Genomic DNA, 17,765 nt, shown 5'->3' with positions numbered 1-17,765 from the left:
CAAACTTTGCTGTGCACAAGTGTGATCCTAAGAAATTGCACACAGCAAAAGCACTGGCAATCTTGAATGTTTGAGGCAAGTCAGGCTAGGAATTTGCTCTATTATCACTGCTTGTGTGTGTTATCTGAGAAAATGTTAGCTCCGTGCCTGGCAGATAACAGTGGAGCTCTAGTTGATTGCTGGAAGCCAAGACCTCCTGCTTATTGAAATAGCCACTATTTGTATTATTTTAATTTGATTGGATCCTCAGTGGCTGCTAATCAGTGCATTTCCAGTGGAGAGCAAAGTATGTATGTTTAGCATCTCCCCTCAGTTTACACTGAGTTATTGCTGGGATTTACTAGTCTCAGCTCCTCCAGCTATGCAGATCTGGATCAGGATTTTGCGACTGTTTGCAAGTGCACTGTGTCCCTGGATAGCACAATTACATGACCCAGGAAACCTTTCTTTGTTTCATTCCCGGCTCTACCTTTTCATGTTGTTATTTACCTAACAGGGTTGACCTGCAATCATTCCAGTTACAGTTATAAAGTATTGGTGTGTCAGTGTCTAATGGGGCAGCAACTCTTGGTAATGCATTACCTATTTGGGACTTAGAAGTTTGTCTTGTCCTTACCCTAGTTCTCATAAGGCATCAGTACTGCAATGTTTAATTTTATGAGCCTAATAAATTAAAACTTTCTTTCCATGTTCTGTGGAAAGACAAAAAGTTGTTATTATTCTTGCAAAACCACATTAAGCAGAAAGCAACAGTAACAGGAGTATTGATGACATAGCTTAATGAAAACCAGAGCACTGCAGTGGAAAACACGCTGGGGAGGACAGCTTCAATTAGACGAACAGAGAGATTAAAGACCTCTCTTTTATACAACCTAGGGAAGGAATGTGAAAGAATAGGTTTGAAGAAGGGTCTAATTGAAGGATAAAATGGAAATGGTAAATGGCTTATGATAAGATCAGCAAGCAGAGACAGTGAAGCCCATATTGCTAGGAATATGGGTAGAGGATCATAAACCCCCCAAAAGCCAATTCGGCCTGGAACAGACAGACACGAAGTAAATATCCCAGGAATTGAGAGCATGTAGAAATCCTATTGGACAAGGACAAAAGGTTTGAAAGGGAAGAATGTAAATACTATGAAAACCAATAAGGTATTCACCAATATTCACCAAAATGGGAGGAGAATCAGAAAGATCAATGGTTTTCCTGAAGGAGGAATAAATGAAATTTAGAGACAGTTATGCTCTGAAGATACCCCTGTAATCACAGAAAATTGGTCTTCTCAATAAGCAAAATCTGCAAAGCTTGGAAGGTAAATCTGTTAAACTTGAAACTACTATAACCATGTGTCGTATTTCTTCTTTACACGTTTATAAAAGGGCTTTGACTTAGACAAGTATGTTTTTAATTATTTTGAATTGTTAATTCAACTAGGCTAAGAAGAAAGGGGGAGGCAGGGGGGCAGGAGGAAAGCAGGATGAAGGAAATTATTTCAGCTGCAATAACAACAGCAAAAGAAACAGGATACTAAAAAGAGAAGGTTTTCTGCAAAGAAGTCCTCACTCTCCTTAGGTTTTCTGTAACAGCTTGCTGCTTCTCTGGTTTTGAGGCAGGGCTAACCAATCTTGGTTTTGTTCACCTACAGAAGCTATGCCTCCTCCCACCACCTGGCCATCCTTGCTAGGCACTACAGTTGCTCCTGATGGTGCCACATGCTTGTTGCTTTGGAGAACAGCTCCACCTGAGCAATCAGCTGCACGTCTTCCAGCTCAATATTTTTTTCATCTCTCACTGGTCTGCAGCACAGGTTAAGTGCTGTTATCTCTTGTAGCTAATATTGCCATCTGATACCACTGACCGTTTTATTTATTCCACAATGTGTCTGAATGTATCTGTCCCCTTCAGAGGCCATACACGTCCCATTTCTTTCTGTTCTTAACAGCCACGTGCCTTGTCTTCGTACCATGCACTTGTTCTTGTCAATTGTTCCTTTCTACTCCCTGTGTTTATTCCACCAACTTTCTTTCTCTCTCGGCTATTAAAAGCCCTGAGGCTAGTCCAGTATGTGTGCACAGGTAGGTATGTATATGCACGTATGTATGTATTTCATCTATTCAGGCCATACCACCTCCCTGCTCCTTTTTGACGGAAGGTGTTTTGGGGATGGTTGCCTGGCCGCATGCAGACACATGCAGTGGTGGAAGGAGGGGAAGCTGCCCCTGGAAAAGAAGGGTATTGCAGGTCAAGCCTTACAGACATGAGGAGAAGTATGTAAGGAAGCTTGGCTAGCGCCTGCCTGAACCATATCTAGCCTTTTCCAATGCCCATGGTCAATCTATTTCATTACTACTTAAAACCTCTTCAGAGTATTTATAATTTTTTATTGGGTGTTTCTAAGAGACACACATAATATAGTTGGTCTAACAGTAAGTCTGCTCTGAGATGTTTATAAATGCAGGATTTAGCTTCTCTGGAAAGTTTAGAATTTCCCACTGAAAGATGCAAGTATACACAGAGGTAGAAATGTGACCCAGAAGAACAAGGACATTGTGGGAGAGTTTCTATTTTTACCTGAAGTAGATGAACATTGACTGACATCCTTACAAAAGGATGATACTGTTTTCTTATTGACTAATTGATACTGTGTTTTCCCTTTGATTTAAACTCTGCCCTGCTGAGGCACCAAGGAATGTTTCTCTTGTGGCAGCACAGCTCTGCACAACTATCCAAATTAATTAGTCCTGTTAATCAACAAGGTATAATTGTCCAGGCTGAATAGTCCACTGATGAGGTTTTTAACTTAGATGCTTAGCTTTCTCAGCACAGCTCTGTGTCATGTAGACCTGTTTGGATTGACCTACACGATATGCCTGGTAACTGGTACCATTTTTCCCCAGAGTGGTAAGTGACCGTCAGAGGATCACAGGTGGAACTCACGATCCTGGCCATTAAGTAGAGCAGGACCTAGAGCAGCTCTCTATCAACAAATGCCTGTGGTTAACTTTGATAGTCTAGCAGAGCATGCCTTCCCATACACATATTCCAGGCAGGTGGTTTCTACCTCCTTTCTTCTTCAGCACATACAGCTTTGTTAATGTTCTGAAAGGAGAATTATTGTGGTGGATGAAGATGAACTAAATTTAAAATTGCTGCAGCTGCTGTGGTCATTCTCTGTTTGGGTAGGTAGGTCCATCTGCCACCAGGAAAGGGAAACAGGCAAAGGTTGGACCCTTTGCTCACTGCTATGGCTGAGCAAGCACAGGGAGGTGAGTGGTATGTAACTGTTCATATAAAGGCTAGCAGTAAGATTGCGATGAGTCTTCCCAGAAACACCTTTTGTGCTTTTTTACTGCTTTATAACCTAGAATAACTTCAAAAGTCATTTGGCAAGGAACAGGAAAATGTCTCCAATCTTAAACTTTTGTGGGCTGGGGAAAGCCATTTCCCAGGCAGCGCTGATCAGATGGATGTCACTGTGCCCTTTCCATTGCCTCCATTCTGCCAGACCATATTGCAATTCCTAGAGGAGCATACGTCTGTAATGCAAGATCCTGTGGGGGCAAGTGCTGTTGTTCATGTAACCTGCTTTGTTTGGCACTGGGTCTAGGGTCACAAAATAGTTGCCTTGGTGGTGGGCTATGATGACACTAACTGTCTAGCATATCTGAACAACTGCATGGGGAGTTTGGAAGGCCTTGTGCCCATGCTCCTCTGGGAGCTTTTTCTTCCTCAATAACCTTCAATCGCGTCCTGCACATCTCTTGAATATTTTATGCCAAATTTGTCCTCTGGTCAAATAAATCTCCAGAATTAATCTGGGCTGTAAGACAGTTCATTTATGTTTCTCTGTCCCTCAGTCACTCAGAAGATACAAATCCTGCAGAAGAGAGGCAGTTACTACTATTTTATGTAAAACGTGTGTATCTCTGCTTACCCATTTAAAATGACTGCTCTACCTACCATGAGGAGAGGTTTCATTGTGATATATGTTTTATATATATGCCCTTTAGAAGCCATGGTTTGAACACCGGTCTTTGAAACTACAGTGAACCAGATTCTGCCTCTGTTATATGAAATGATACTTTGTTTAGACAAGGCACTGCTGTAAGTACCTTGTAACATAAGCAAAGGTAGTGGAAATGGCCTGCCTCTTCAAAGGCATCAGCATGGCTCAGCTTCCCAAAGATATTTTGATGCCTAATTGCCACTGACACGGCCTCTGAGACAGTCATTATATCAGTCATTGCATAGAAATGAGATTTAGCAGTTTTTCCAAAGCTCTTAGGATTAAAAAAGAGGGTTTAGGGAATGCATTTAGCAAATGAGCAAGATTGAGGCAGTCGGATGTAGGTGTATTTGCTCCCATGGAAAGTATAACATTTGAGGCAATTAGAATCATGGCGGTTTTGCTATTTCCTATTTTTAAGTCTTTTGAAGTATATTTGAACACAACTGAAATTTTAAAAGCTCAGTATATTGTGCATGATGTTGGAAAATGCAGTCTGAAATTTTAATGGAGAATAATCTGTGCTTGAGATGGAAACCAAGTAGAAACCAATGAAAACTTCAACAGGTGTGTAATAAGGTCCTATGGAAAGGAGGAGAATTATTTGTGACATGCATTTTGAGCAGAGTGGATGAAATATGGTAAAGATGACAGTGGCATGTCTGGGTAGTTTATTCCCTAGTGGGGGCAGAATAGCAAAGACAATAAAATCTGAGACTAGTGCAACTCTGGGCCTCCCACAGAGAACCAAAGTCTTGCTTTTGAGGAATGAGCAGAAATAAAATCCCATGAAGCACTATGGCAACCATCACCAGGGATACCATCACAGATCTGAAACATGTTTATCTAGAAGAATTACAAGTCACGGAGTGGGATGATAAACTTGGAAATGGTATTTTAAAAGTAAAAACACTGTCACCTGGTAATTGCAGTGGTGTAGAAATGTGACACTTGGACTTCTTAATAAAACAAAACTGCTTTTAAGAGATACTGCAGTGAGTATCTCCTAGAAATAGAGAGTTGTATTTGCAAAGTATCTGTACACAAGAGAACTGGGTATTGTGCAAGAAGGGAAACCAGGCCAACAAAGTCACTGCAATGGAACTAGGTAAAGATCTTTAAACAAAATGAAAGTTAAAAAAAAAATGAAATGGATATTCACAAAAAAATTTTATGGTCCTTTGTAAGACCAATCCAGACTGACATCCTTAGTTAATCATGCTGTGGGTGAAGCAAATTCCATCAGGTGTAGTGTGGCCCTCACGGGTAGGGTTCAGCTGAGCTCTACTCAGATTTGGCAAAGGTGGAAACCCCAAAGAATTCTTGGCTCTGTTTTGTTTTAAAGACAGAAGTGGGAATGGTCACATTCTGTTCCTGGATATATCACTGACCTGATCTATCGCACTGAGCAATTCATCTACTTGTTTCAAGTTTCTGTCTTTCAAAGGGACACAAAAGCTTGCAGGACTACTATGAAGATGACCTACTTTACCATTTATGCAGAGGTTTAAACATGTGAACTGTTTGTTTACAAAATGCTGTATGACATAATTTGTTGGCATTCTTCACAACTGGCATTTCTTTATCGTGTTTCTTGAATGCTTTTCTCTTCCACCTATACTGCCCACAAGCCATCTTGTTTTTCCACGAGTTTTTCAGTTTCATCTGGTTCTCATTGACACTGTCTGCTCACATCTTGTGCAGAGATACAGAAAAAGGCAGTGTTATCCTTTACTTATGCTGAATTTGTGAGTGATCTTGCAAGAACAATAGCTAATAGTAGCAGTCTGTGTAAACAAAAGTTTCTGGATCTCACGGCTAGGCCTGGTTCAAATATGAAGTTGAACTCTCTTTGCTGGTAGTTAGATGGTTTCTGTCTCCTGCCCCATCTCTCTGGATCTCTTGCATGTCTCTGCAACCTTTGCAGATGATTCAGTTAATAAATTTTTTTTAAAAAATCCAGTATCCCACAAGTCCCTCAGCCTCTGCCAGGTTCCGCAGCTGGTGCTACTTGGCTCCCCCATGAAGGAGGCTGGTGTCCAGGAGCAAGACTGGGTCACCCTGACAGCGCATCTGCATGTCTGCTTGTACCCTGTGCCACCTGACAGAGAAAAATAAGCAAGATTACAGTCTATATTGCTGATGATCAGGCAAGTAAATCAGAAAATCATCCTAAATAAGAAAAAATATTTCTAATGTTTGAGATTTGAGAGAAACTAGTAATGTTTTTGTAGTAGCAGCCTAATCCCGATCTTGAATAACAAAAAGCTGTTTCTGAATAACAAGAAAGACAAAGAAAAAGTATCACAGACACATTGCTTCTCAGTCGCAAAAATACTGCCACCTCTGTATTTTCTTATGTGCTTTTTGACTCTGATATAGTCAGTGCAACATTTGCCTCACAATATGACATCAAACTATTACTTAATGCTTATGTATTAATTTATGATTTAAGAAAGGAGCACTTTGTTCTGCTGTGTTGTTTAACATTGCTCTTCACTATTATTGGCAGAAATATGTACTGTCACTTGCACACTAACACAAATGCAATCAACCTTTCAGTGGACGCCTTACCCAGATAAAATTAACCACCATGCATTGTATAAAAGCATTTCAAGTTAAAATGGTTCAGGTCAGTCCAATAATGATTCATTACAGCTGATGTCTTTAGTCAAATTAGTATTGCATCCTTACCTTCTTTGAAGGCAATTAATTTTTTGCAGCCTGGATTTTATTACTGTTGACACATAGGACTTTGTGATTGAATATTCTTGGAGCGGGGAGCTGTATGACTTTTTTTCCCCTCTAACTTTTTATCCTGGGTTTCAAGGGTCGCAGAACAATTGCTCATTCTGATGCAGGCAGCAGCTGGAGCTGCTGTGTGGGTGATGCACCAGGCATGAAAGCAGTCCTGCATGACACCCACCCTCTGCTTCCCACTAGGGTACTTGTTTCCTTCCCACTTGTCACAGTGCTCTGCCCATGCTTTTCAAACCAAAAGACCACATCATTGTGGAGCAGTTTATTCTGAGTGATTCAGGTGTTTTTTCCCTGGCTTATGAAGCTAAGAAAGATAGCAAAGCTTCTCCTAATGATTCAGTGTAATAGTTAAAAGAGTCAGGGTTTATTTCTAGGTGGATGTGGTCATAGTTTTCACTTTGTAAGTGCATATGCCAAGTACTACTCAACTATACTGCCATATGAATCAGAAGAAGTGCCTGTATAGAAAGTCTGCTGATGTGGGAGTTTCAAGCATGCGGTAGAGAAGTGAAGCAAAGCTCCAACTCTACCTTAAGTGCTTTTTGAAAGCCCATCTCATGCTCTGTTACAAACAGAAAAAACAACTATCTGCATTAGGTAGGCAGCACAGATACTCTTTGCATAATCTAATCTTGAAGACAGGGGTAAGATGGAATCTTATTTGACTTTGCATATGTTCCTGTGAGAAAAGCACAGAGTTACAGCTTTCTGCTAGGTTGTGAAAGCATAATTTAGATACTTGGATCTAGCCCTTCTTAGTAATTTGATAATCCATTTCTATGGCAAACTAAATAGGAAGGGGATAGTTGAATTTTCCCTGATATTATGTATCAAAACATTCTAGGGGTAACTCACGAAGTGTCATATAGCAGCTCCACCATGCCCCCAAGGCGACATGTCTGAAATCAGAACCACTTGGTTCAGAAAAGACAGCAACAATTAAGCACGGAGGGTGGTTTCCACGTGGTGAAAATCAGTAAGTTTTCATGGCTCCCATTAGAGCTACCCAGCCTCTTTCAGCAGAAAACTTGGCTCCTTAGATGCCTACATGGCTTTTTGTCAAAGATGACTCTGTTCTTGGAGATGCATGCCAGAGTTCATGAGCTGCCGGGCTGCCCCAGAGCAAAAGAGACAAGGCTATAAACTCTAGACTCAACATGTGCTGATGCTGGGGAAAGTCTCAGGTTTTCTAGTGCCTTCTTCCTTGCTCTAAGAACTAGATAACACTGATGAAATGCTTCAAAGGAAACTTTCCATAGCAAAATAAAAGTGGTAGGAATTTGTGAGTTTATTCAGTCTCGGAGACTTCTGAATTTAGGGGGTTATGATTGAATATAAGGGGCATAAATTGGCCTACCTTTTCTAATAGTCTTCAGACAGTACAATCTGCATACAATCTTTTAGCTATCTCATTATTTAATCTCATTAGCTGATTTGATTTATTTCCTTTATGACGAGTCTGTCAGCTATGATACAACAGGACTGCAAAACAACTCTTTAATTAAATGGCTTTCATTAGATTATGAGGTTCTCACTTGAATGAATAAGGAATTATGAGCAATTTAACTCGTGAAGGGCAGCAATGATCACAGACTGAATTTGAACTTATGAGGGGGCCAGGAGGAGCAAGAAATATTATTATGAACTTTAAACTACTGTTAAAAACCACATGGGATCTGTGGATAGAAAAAAAATACAAAAACTGAATATGATGATTTTCTTTTATTTATAAATGCTTATTAATGAATCATAACATTGTGACACTTGGATAAACATCTACACTAAAATGTAACATTTGAATAAAGCAACTTTTGGCTAGTACCTTAAATTTAGTGCTGTTGCCGCTGAAATAAACTGAAATCAGGAGTGGCCATACTATGACAGTTCTGTAAGACCAAACGAGCATCTATTCCATTTTCCCACCTCCAGTGCTGACCAGGTCCAGACCCACAGCTTTATTAATGCATCCTTAGTGCAAAATCTATTGAATTCGGAGGAAAGATTTCCCTGTTGATTTCAGAAGGAGTAAAAGCAAGCCATATAAGTGGAAATTATCTATTCTTTGCCTATTTTCAAGCCAAAAAATGGAACAGAGTATTTTGAATACCCACTAAGTAGCTGAAGTACTTTGCATTAATCTAAGTTAATACAAAAATAGCCAAAAGTTGAAAGAATTAGGATAAGAATATTCTCAGTTTTGCTTCTAAATGCATTTATACTTATCACCATGACATTTGTATTTCCACCGCTGTGCTCCATGGGAGACACTTTGGTGCTATTAGTGGTGTTATTTAGTTGGGTCCCAGCCCTTCTCAGAGCCAGGTGACTTGCTGCCCTTTATTGTAGTAACATCAGATAGTTTACTGGTGAAACAAGTAATCTGGATAATCACCTCAGGGTCCTACAGGCCAGCAGGCATGGGAAGAAGGAGAAATGGTCCAGGGTGTGCATGGGAGCAAGGGGGACCTGGATAAGCCTAGGGAGACATAGGGATTAGGAGCTCTGGGTTCTATTGCCCAAGGGTCACTGGGGTGTTGTTACTCCAGTAAAGGCCTCTACTTGGATGGACACTTGTAAAGGGCTTTTGGGTCCTTCCAAAAGAGTGTGCTTACGTATTTCCGCAGGTAATATCCAAGGTCCTAAGGAGAGGATGAAAGACTCACATTTCCTCGAACTGCTATTGAAGAGCGCAGGCTTCCTGCCCTTTGCACAGTCCTGAAAGGGAAAGTAGGACTTGCCCCCTCTCTTGTTCAATGGGCATACCGGTCTTCAAAAAAAAAAAAAAAAGCTAATTAAGGAAATAGTGACTACATATTATGCCAGAATCTGGAAAATGTGCGTTTACATTTTCTGTACACAATGAAATAAAAACTTTTGCTCCTTTATGTGTTGCTATAGAGATGCATACAAAAGATCTTTGTAGGAGGGATTTTAGGCAGTATAAATGCAAGGGATTTATGTGAAAGGAGTCATAAAATAATTAAAAAATAGACATCATTTTCAATTTAGCTTTTATCTTCTGTTTGCTGTGGTACTGGATACTGGAAATTTACTGCTGCAGAGACAAAATACATACTGATGAGCGACTCAGGCAGCAAAGAGTTATTGGTATGTGGATCTCTGTCAAAAGAAAGGCAGCATGAGAAGATTTTTGAGGGGTTTTTTTTGTTAACGTTTAGCACATGCTTGTTCTAAATTCCCTTTGCTCCCAAGACCAGAGAGAGCCCTCTGTCAAAGAGACCCTTGATCAAACAGCTCAGAAGTTGTTTTTTTTCAAGCTCCTTGTGTACAAGTTGTTCTTGTACAAGTCCTTAGATTACAACCAGGTACTAAACGGGAGGAGAAAAAAGTTACTGACCTCCAAACCCCACTGTTTCATGATGAGCCACACTCCTGGAGTTGATATTTCCTCCAGATACCTGGCTCTTTTTTGTCTTTTCAGGCTCAAGTTGTCTGGAAATTGTCCTGGAAAGCACAGGCAAAACTGTCAGAGTGCTTATAACTTCAGGAAATTCATCATGGACCGCTAGGGTCCAATATCTCTACACTATATTTTCAAGTATAGTAACATGCACCTAGTTACAAGTGTTATATGTGTATTTTCAGTTAACAGACACCTAGTTACCAGCTCTCCTAGCCAGTGTTCCAACACAACAGGATAAAAACTGTTCACATTGTCTTCAGTGAATGCCCCAAAGCACACTGAATTGTAGCATGCAAAAGGCAAGATTTCTTTCCCATCTATTCATGTGTATCAAATATTGCATGTATGTAGATGATGATAATTCATGCCATTTGGGGGTTATTTGGATGTGGTGTTCTGTTTTGAGCTCATCTTTCATCAAACCACGTTCATCAGTGCTTGGGTCTGTTTCATCCACTGACAGGATTTCTGAGGCATGGGGAGGTTGCTTTGTTTGGTTTTTATTAAATTCCTGTTATGGAAGAATGGCAGGTAGGATTTGGGAAGACGAAAAGCTGTGCTTTTTCACAGAAGTAGGAAAATACGGTTCCAGTGTGAATGAGATCAGTGTCAATAGGCATCTGCTCCCAAGGAAATACACCATATTAGAGAAATAAGATCACAGTTTTCTCCAACTGCAGCTTCTCTATTTTGATTAAGATCTGTGTTACAGTCCAGAGGAAACAGCAACAGGAGGAGAAGCTGCTGTTGCAAAACAATTGGACACACATGGCATTAATAATAATCTTTTTTTAAAAAAAGTGACAGGAGGAGAATGCTTGATGCTCTTATTAGCATTGCAGGACACTCTGGAGCACAAGATGCCCATGCCCTGATGCTCATGCATGAGGCAGTCATCCATCACTTCTCCCATCAGTTTCTCAAGTAGACCTCAAACCTGAGAGACAGAATATTCTTTGTGTGTGAAACTGCGTATTGACTGAGAAGCAAGTAAAAGTGGATGATGATTTAACTCTTTAGGAAAAAATCCTTGTCACTTACAAGTTCCTGTGTATACACTTCTGTTAGTTATTGAATCCACTGTGTCACCCATCAGGAGATTAGACACAAGCTATCCAGCCTTCACCACTTGTAAATGGATTTGAGCCATATGGCTTGTAAACCCCACAGCCGTCCTAATGTGAGTTTGGTTGGGTCCCATGTGCTGCTTCTAAAAACAAGTATTACTAATGTTTTTACTTCAAACTCACAAAACTTGGAACTGGTTTTAGGTCTGGATCTGACCTTTCCCAAAGTCTGGGAATGCTGAGATGATTATTATAAGTCTGTGAAGCCAAAGAGTAAAGGGAATACTTGGTAAATGGCCATAAAGAAAAGCACAAGAAGCACAAAACATTTTTGTGTCTCATAGCTGATATGGCCCAAAACCAAGGGACAGTGACTCTCTGGTATAACGTCCTTGACTCTTATTTGTTGTGTGAAGTATCTCTCTGTTAAGCAGAAAAACCACACAGTCATACAGGTTTGCTTAATTTGTTCAAAGGAGTTGAAAAGGTTAGGTAGAGTCCCTTCCTGGCTGTGTGCATGTTGGGTGTGGGGAGGAAACACAAGCAAATTCTTCTGCTGCAGTTGGACAGCATTATCAAATTAACATTCAGCCAAATGCAAATTTTACTCTGCAGAAGATCTTATCCACTTTTGGAAGAGAATAGCTGCCTTTTCTTTGCTCAGTGCCCAGTAGAATGGTCTGGTAAGAATGGACAGTGAAAGTGAACAGCACCTCTTTAAACCACCAGTCCCTCGCAGTAACAGCTGAGGGTGGGTCACTTCTGCGTATTTGCTACTGTTTGTTCCAGCCTCAAAATGTGAGTTTTTTGGAAATCTGATCCTTAGGAGCTCTAAATGCCCATGTGGATGAGGAATTGCCCTTTATAAAAGGAACACAGCATTTCTTACTCCCCTTCATGAATATTAACCATTTCCTTCTCAGAACATTGCAGTGACTTAGCTGACTTCTCTGCTTTGCAGATGTGAAAAATAAGGTTAAAACTAAGAGTACAAAATCCAAGAGAGAAATCATTTAAGGACAGAATTCTGGAAGAAATGTTGTTGTTTGTCTTTTAAATATTTATCTTCATAAAACCATTGAGGAGTTGGGCGGGGTTTTTTTGTATTATCTCATCCTTATTACGTCAGTTTTGTTGATGATCCTGTAGTCACCCTAAAATCCTTCCAAGGGCCCAAGATATAGTAAGTAATACTGTAAATAACATGATAACATCTTATTATGTGAGGCATAAATGGTAAACTATTATGGGTGACAAAATATTTTTTAGCGGGGAAATGAGCTAGGCAAATACGTAAAGAACCAGGCAGTATGCAGTGCATAACCCATTAGCCTAATTCCTGTCTGTAAAAAAAGCAACAATTAACTGAGTAAGTTTGGAGAGAATGTTTCTTTCCCTTGGAAACTTTCATATCTTTGTAAGAAAATGAACGTCTTTAATGGGTCATTTATTTCATAGCTGTCTGCAACAGGGTTTTCCTTTGAAATCTATAGATACAGTCATTGTGAGAGACAGCGAGCCGTTAGAAACATGCAACAACTCCCTTGTTAGATCTCCTATTACTCACTCTGGACCTGATCTTTGCCCACTGACTTTGACTGGGGTTACGGTGGGGTACGTTACTTGGAAATAAAATTTAATAATACTGACCTTTCAGGACAAACTTGGAGTATATTTGTATCACAGAATTCATTCCTGCCACCACTGGACAGTTGTTTGATCTCTTTCTAAATATCTTTTCCTGTCAAGTAATGGTCAGCTAGTCTTAACTGTCTGCAAATGTCCCTCCTTGAAGGGAGTGCTGCAGTTATTAAAAGAAGACTGCCTGAAAAGGAAAAAATATACTGTTATAACAGCACTAATATACAGTAACTAGTTATTGTGCATATAAGAGTAATTGAGGTTGCAGCCTCTATTCCTCCAACCTAAGCTCCATAGTCCTCTGAGATACATAAATATTGGCATACCTATTTTCTAGCTGGGAAATAGAGGAAGAGATTGCATTATTTGCCCCATGTAATACAATGAGTTCTTAACATGGATAAGATTGGAAAATAGACTCTAATGTTCATTCTATAGACTTTGCTGCTTTCCTGAACATCCTCTCCTGAAGGATGGACCCTGTGAATGTGCCTTATAATATTGGAGATTAAATGGTTGCAAAACTCACTGAAGTTGATGGACTGGTATTGCAATCCCTCAGAGAGGCAAAAGCTAAGTAGTCTTCCATTCAATGAGCGCTATAATGGTAGAAGATACTATCCAAAATTACAAGAGTAATAGGAAAAATAAAGAAGCCCATACATCATGGCTTATGGGGGGGGAACAAACCAATATAAAGGGGGCAGAATGTCACTTGAAATTATGCCAGGGAACCTGCATCTTGGGTTTTTTTCATTAAGAAATGGTTGCATGAATTCAGGTTTAACAGAATTTCAAGATACAAAATGTTTTGCCTGAGGGAGATGGATCATTTTCATATTACAGGAATAGGCAGGCAAGCAGGCAAAGAAGGCAAGGCAGGAAGGGAGGCAGGCAGGCAGGCAGGCAGGCAGGCAGGCAGGCAGGCAGGAAGGAAGGAAGGAAGGAAGGAAGGAAGGAAGGAAGGAAGGAAGGAAGGAAGGAAGGAAGGTTGGTTGTATATAGAGCATGGTGGATGAAGTGGTTTATTTTCAGCTCAGTATCTGAAGGCTGGGACTGACTACACAAGAGCGAGAGCAAGAGATTCGGTATATTAAGGAAAGACATTCACTAGGTGCATTTCTTCTACAAGTGTCATGACAACTAAACGGACCTACTAAACAGCGACTGTTTATTCACTGCTGTTACCACACTGAACACTGGCTGTGCGTGGTCTGTATTTTGCAGTACTGCTTACCTTTTGATAAACTGACTGTCTTTCCTCATCCTCTGTAACTGCATTTGGGAACAATAAATGAGTATGAATGTGTAACATTGCCATAAAGTAAAACTGTTAGATTTCATGTACCACCTTCTCTAAGCCATGGTAAAAATACAGTTTAATATAAATACTGAACATTACTCTGAAACATGTTATTGCAGAAGTGTGGTTAATTTAATGTTGGTTGAAACCATGTCGCAGTGTAGTGATGCAGTAGGCCCAGAAATATCCCCATATATGTAAACAATAGAATCAGGAACCTGTGCTTCAGCAGTTAAAAATATCGTAGTTGTAAAGGTTAGGGGAAAGAATTCTGCTTGCCTTTTGGGGGTTTTTGTCCTCAAGGCTGGCTTCTGAGGGACACCTGGGGTCTTAGCCAATGCTGGTCTTTGTCTGAACTCCTCATCTTGCAGAATTCAAACAGTCAAAACTTCAATGACCTTACCTCAGAATACCTCTGTTCATCTGAAAATGTAACTAGAAATATCCAAAATGAAGAAGAGAAATAAACCAAATAAATTACATCATCCTTGTTTTACCTAATGTTTCCTGCCAGTGTATAATAATTAACAGTTACTAGGGGGTAAAAGAAAGCCTTGGAAAGTAAAGCACTGCTATGACAAACTTCCCAAGTAACCTCAGCTGCCCCAGTGCATTCCAGACAAGATAAGCTGTTTGGGAGATAACAAGGGATCAGGTTATACTGGAGTGATGTGCTACAAGATCCGCACTTTGAACTGCATCCAGAAGTGAATAGGTCATCAAGGCAGCTGCTGAGGAGCCAGTGAAAATGTTCCTACTCATTAAACTGGTCTAGCTGAGGGGTGGCCAGATTCAGCTCAAGTTGTAGGTATTTTGGTACACATTACTCAATTTCTACAATTTTCACCAAATTAAGAGTTGGAAAGTTATTGTTATCTGGTAAACTATTTTGAGGTTGAGAAATGCTTCATAAATGACAGTGAGAATTATATGATTAGTGACTAAATAAAGCATAAGATTTTGTTTGTGCTCCTGAACCGTGTTTTCAGAGAGCAGAGAGAACCCCACTTGTAGCCCTTCTCCAGTGCTTACAGCGTTCCACGCATAACCATGTCTTACAGCTGCAGAGAAAACACAGCTCTGCACAACAAAAGTTTTATAAGGATGTTGTAAGAAACTTTATTCCAGTTTCTGTTATTACTCATCCCACTGTAAAACTGCAAACTTGTCTAGACCTTCCTTACAGCTACACTGAAGTGACTGATGGTAGATGGTCTCTGTCAGGTAGTCTCTTGGTTGACGCCTATGTATTGGTGATCTATAGTTTGCAATGTTGGGTGAAATCTGAACCTTCTGTTTCGACATCTTTGCTGTTCTGGAACGTGACTTGAATTTTTTTCCTCAAATGTGTGTGAAATAAAATCCAAAGGGTAATTAATGTTTCCCTCTGGCTTATGCTAAATTTCATGCCAGTGTTGACCTCTTTATTTTACCCTTGCGGTGTTTTGGCAAAAAATATCTATCAGTCTCCACCTCTTGAGTTACATTTGATCCTGGTAGGTCTTTCCACGCACCCTGGGCAACCTGCAAACTCCAGGTTGTTGCCTCCTCTGCTATTTCTGTATTCACGGTGAGATGAAATGCACTGTTAGCACCAGGTGAAGTGTTTGTGGCTGGTTAAACTGATGTAGGCAAAGTGTATGTTCACTTTGATAACAATCACCCTTTACAGCAGTGAATGCCACCAGTGGCTTCCTTCACAGCAAGCCCATCCTTCACAGCCGAACCTTAACATTGTGCTCAGAGTAGACACCTGCTGTGACAAAGCGGACGGAGGGTGCCTCCCCCAAGTTGTTATGGTTCAGAAGGGTCTTGGATTGATTCTTTAAATGAATCTTAGGTTCAGACCACATGAGCAAACTGGAGCAGGAGAGTACATATGGTTGTTTATCTTTTTTCTAGATATGCTAATGTATTTTCCTATGTAAAGAAAAGTGATACTGTACTGGAAATAATACAAAACTCATGCACCATGTGTTCCTGGAGAGATGAGCGTGCGGAAAATGTGTATTAAGGCTGCTTAGGTGTGGAGAGGAGAGAGCCATCACAGGTCTGGTGTGCCCTGGGAGAAAGGATCCAGGAAGATCCAGGTGTTCAGAGGGTCGCTGGCCCCACAGCCTGTGCCAGACAGCAAGGACATGTGGCTACAATCTCTTAAGACTGAGGAAAGCTTGAAGCTCTTAGGTCACAATGCAGCACCCAGATGAGTCATGCAGTGAGGGTTAGTGAGCTTTAACAAGGCGATGGAGTAATATTCTACTAGTTGACATAAAATTAATAAGTGAAGAGGAATATTTTTCAGATAATTGAAATGGTCTCCTACTGTACCATATTTCTATGTGTTGAAAATGGTTCTTATTTTTCTTGTTTAACATTTTCTACCTGATTTTTAAATTGCACACAGCCAATCAAGGAAAATTACAGCTCCAGAAACATGGTCTTCCATGTCATATATTTAGTCATGTTTAATAAGTGTTGTTTCAAGTCAGGTAGGTGTATTTAGTTGGGGAATCTTTTAATTTTCTCCTACCATACCTGAGTTTTCAATCAAGATGACATTATATTTCTAGCATTTCTCAGTTTATCTGGTGCATAGAACACAACTCATCTAAAATGATTATTCTAACTCATACCAAAAAATAAGGAGCAGAGTCGTAGGTAAATATCATACAGCTGCTGGGAAATGCATTTCTGAAGTGAGCATAACTCTCATGGAGCTCACATGCAGTGATTGTGAACCATGCTCTTGGAAACCTTTTCTAGGTTTCTTTATATGTACACTCTAAATTTTATTTCTTTAAAATGTTTTAAAACTACGGTTTTATCATTTATTTATTTCAGTCATCTGTGTTTTAAATTTCTGTTTCCATCCTGCGGTTAAAATCTTATGTTCTGATAACCTCGGAATAAATTCAGAAGTGCTTCAAGGTTTCTAATTTCAGAGGAAATCTGTACTGTAAGATGTGAAGTGTTTTTGAACGTAGTCCTCTGATAGTCTGATGTGCCATAAATCTTATAGCATGATAGCTATAAATTTAACATGCAGTTTGACAGCTGTATTTATTTTTGGTTCTCTAAACGATTCTACAGGAATAACAAGAATCCATTTAGACAAGAGCAAGAAACTCCAGCCTTTTCTTTACCTCACTTTTGAGAAAGTAAATTGTGTTTGCTAATTAACAACTTCAGGATAATGACCAGACTGCAGGAAACTTTCAGTTCTCTGACAGAATTTTAGACCTCATTAGCAAAACCCTTTCCCACTCCGGTAGTCACAGGTAAAATCCCAGGCTAAGGGGCTTGGGATTCTCATTCCCTGATAAAAAAGGTAGTTCAATTCAGGCTGCTTTTTAGTCTGTTCAGTTTTAGCTGTTCTCGGTAACATTGGCAAGGTCAGTGGTGTGCTTTAACTTGGTACACCTCGGTCATGCAATTGTATGTATATTCCACTAAGACGGCTCATGAACTGCATGCAAAATTTGTTCCCTTAAGACACTTCAGAGGCAGTTAGCCCAGGTGCTGAAATATTCTCTGAAGTCACTTAAAATGCACCGACTCCATTAA

The sequence above is a fragment of the Phalacrocorax aristotelis genome, chromosome 4 (genome assembly GCF_949628215.1).
Source record: "Phalacrocorax aristotelis chromosome 4, bGulAri2.1, whole genome shotgun sequence".
NCBI classification, from domain to species: Eukaryota; Metazoa; Chordata; class Aves; order Suliformes; family Phalacrocoracidae; genus Phalacrocorax; species Phalacrocorax aristotelis.
Note: the sequence above shows the minus strand (reverse complement) of the source record.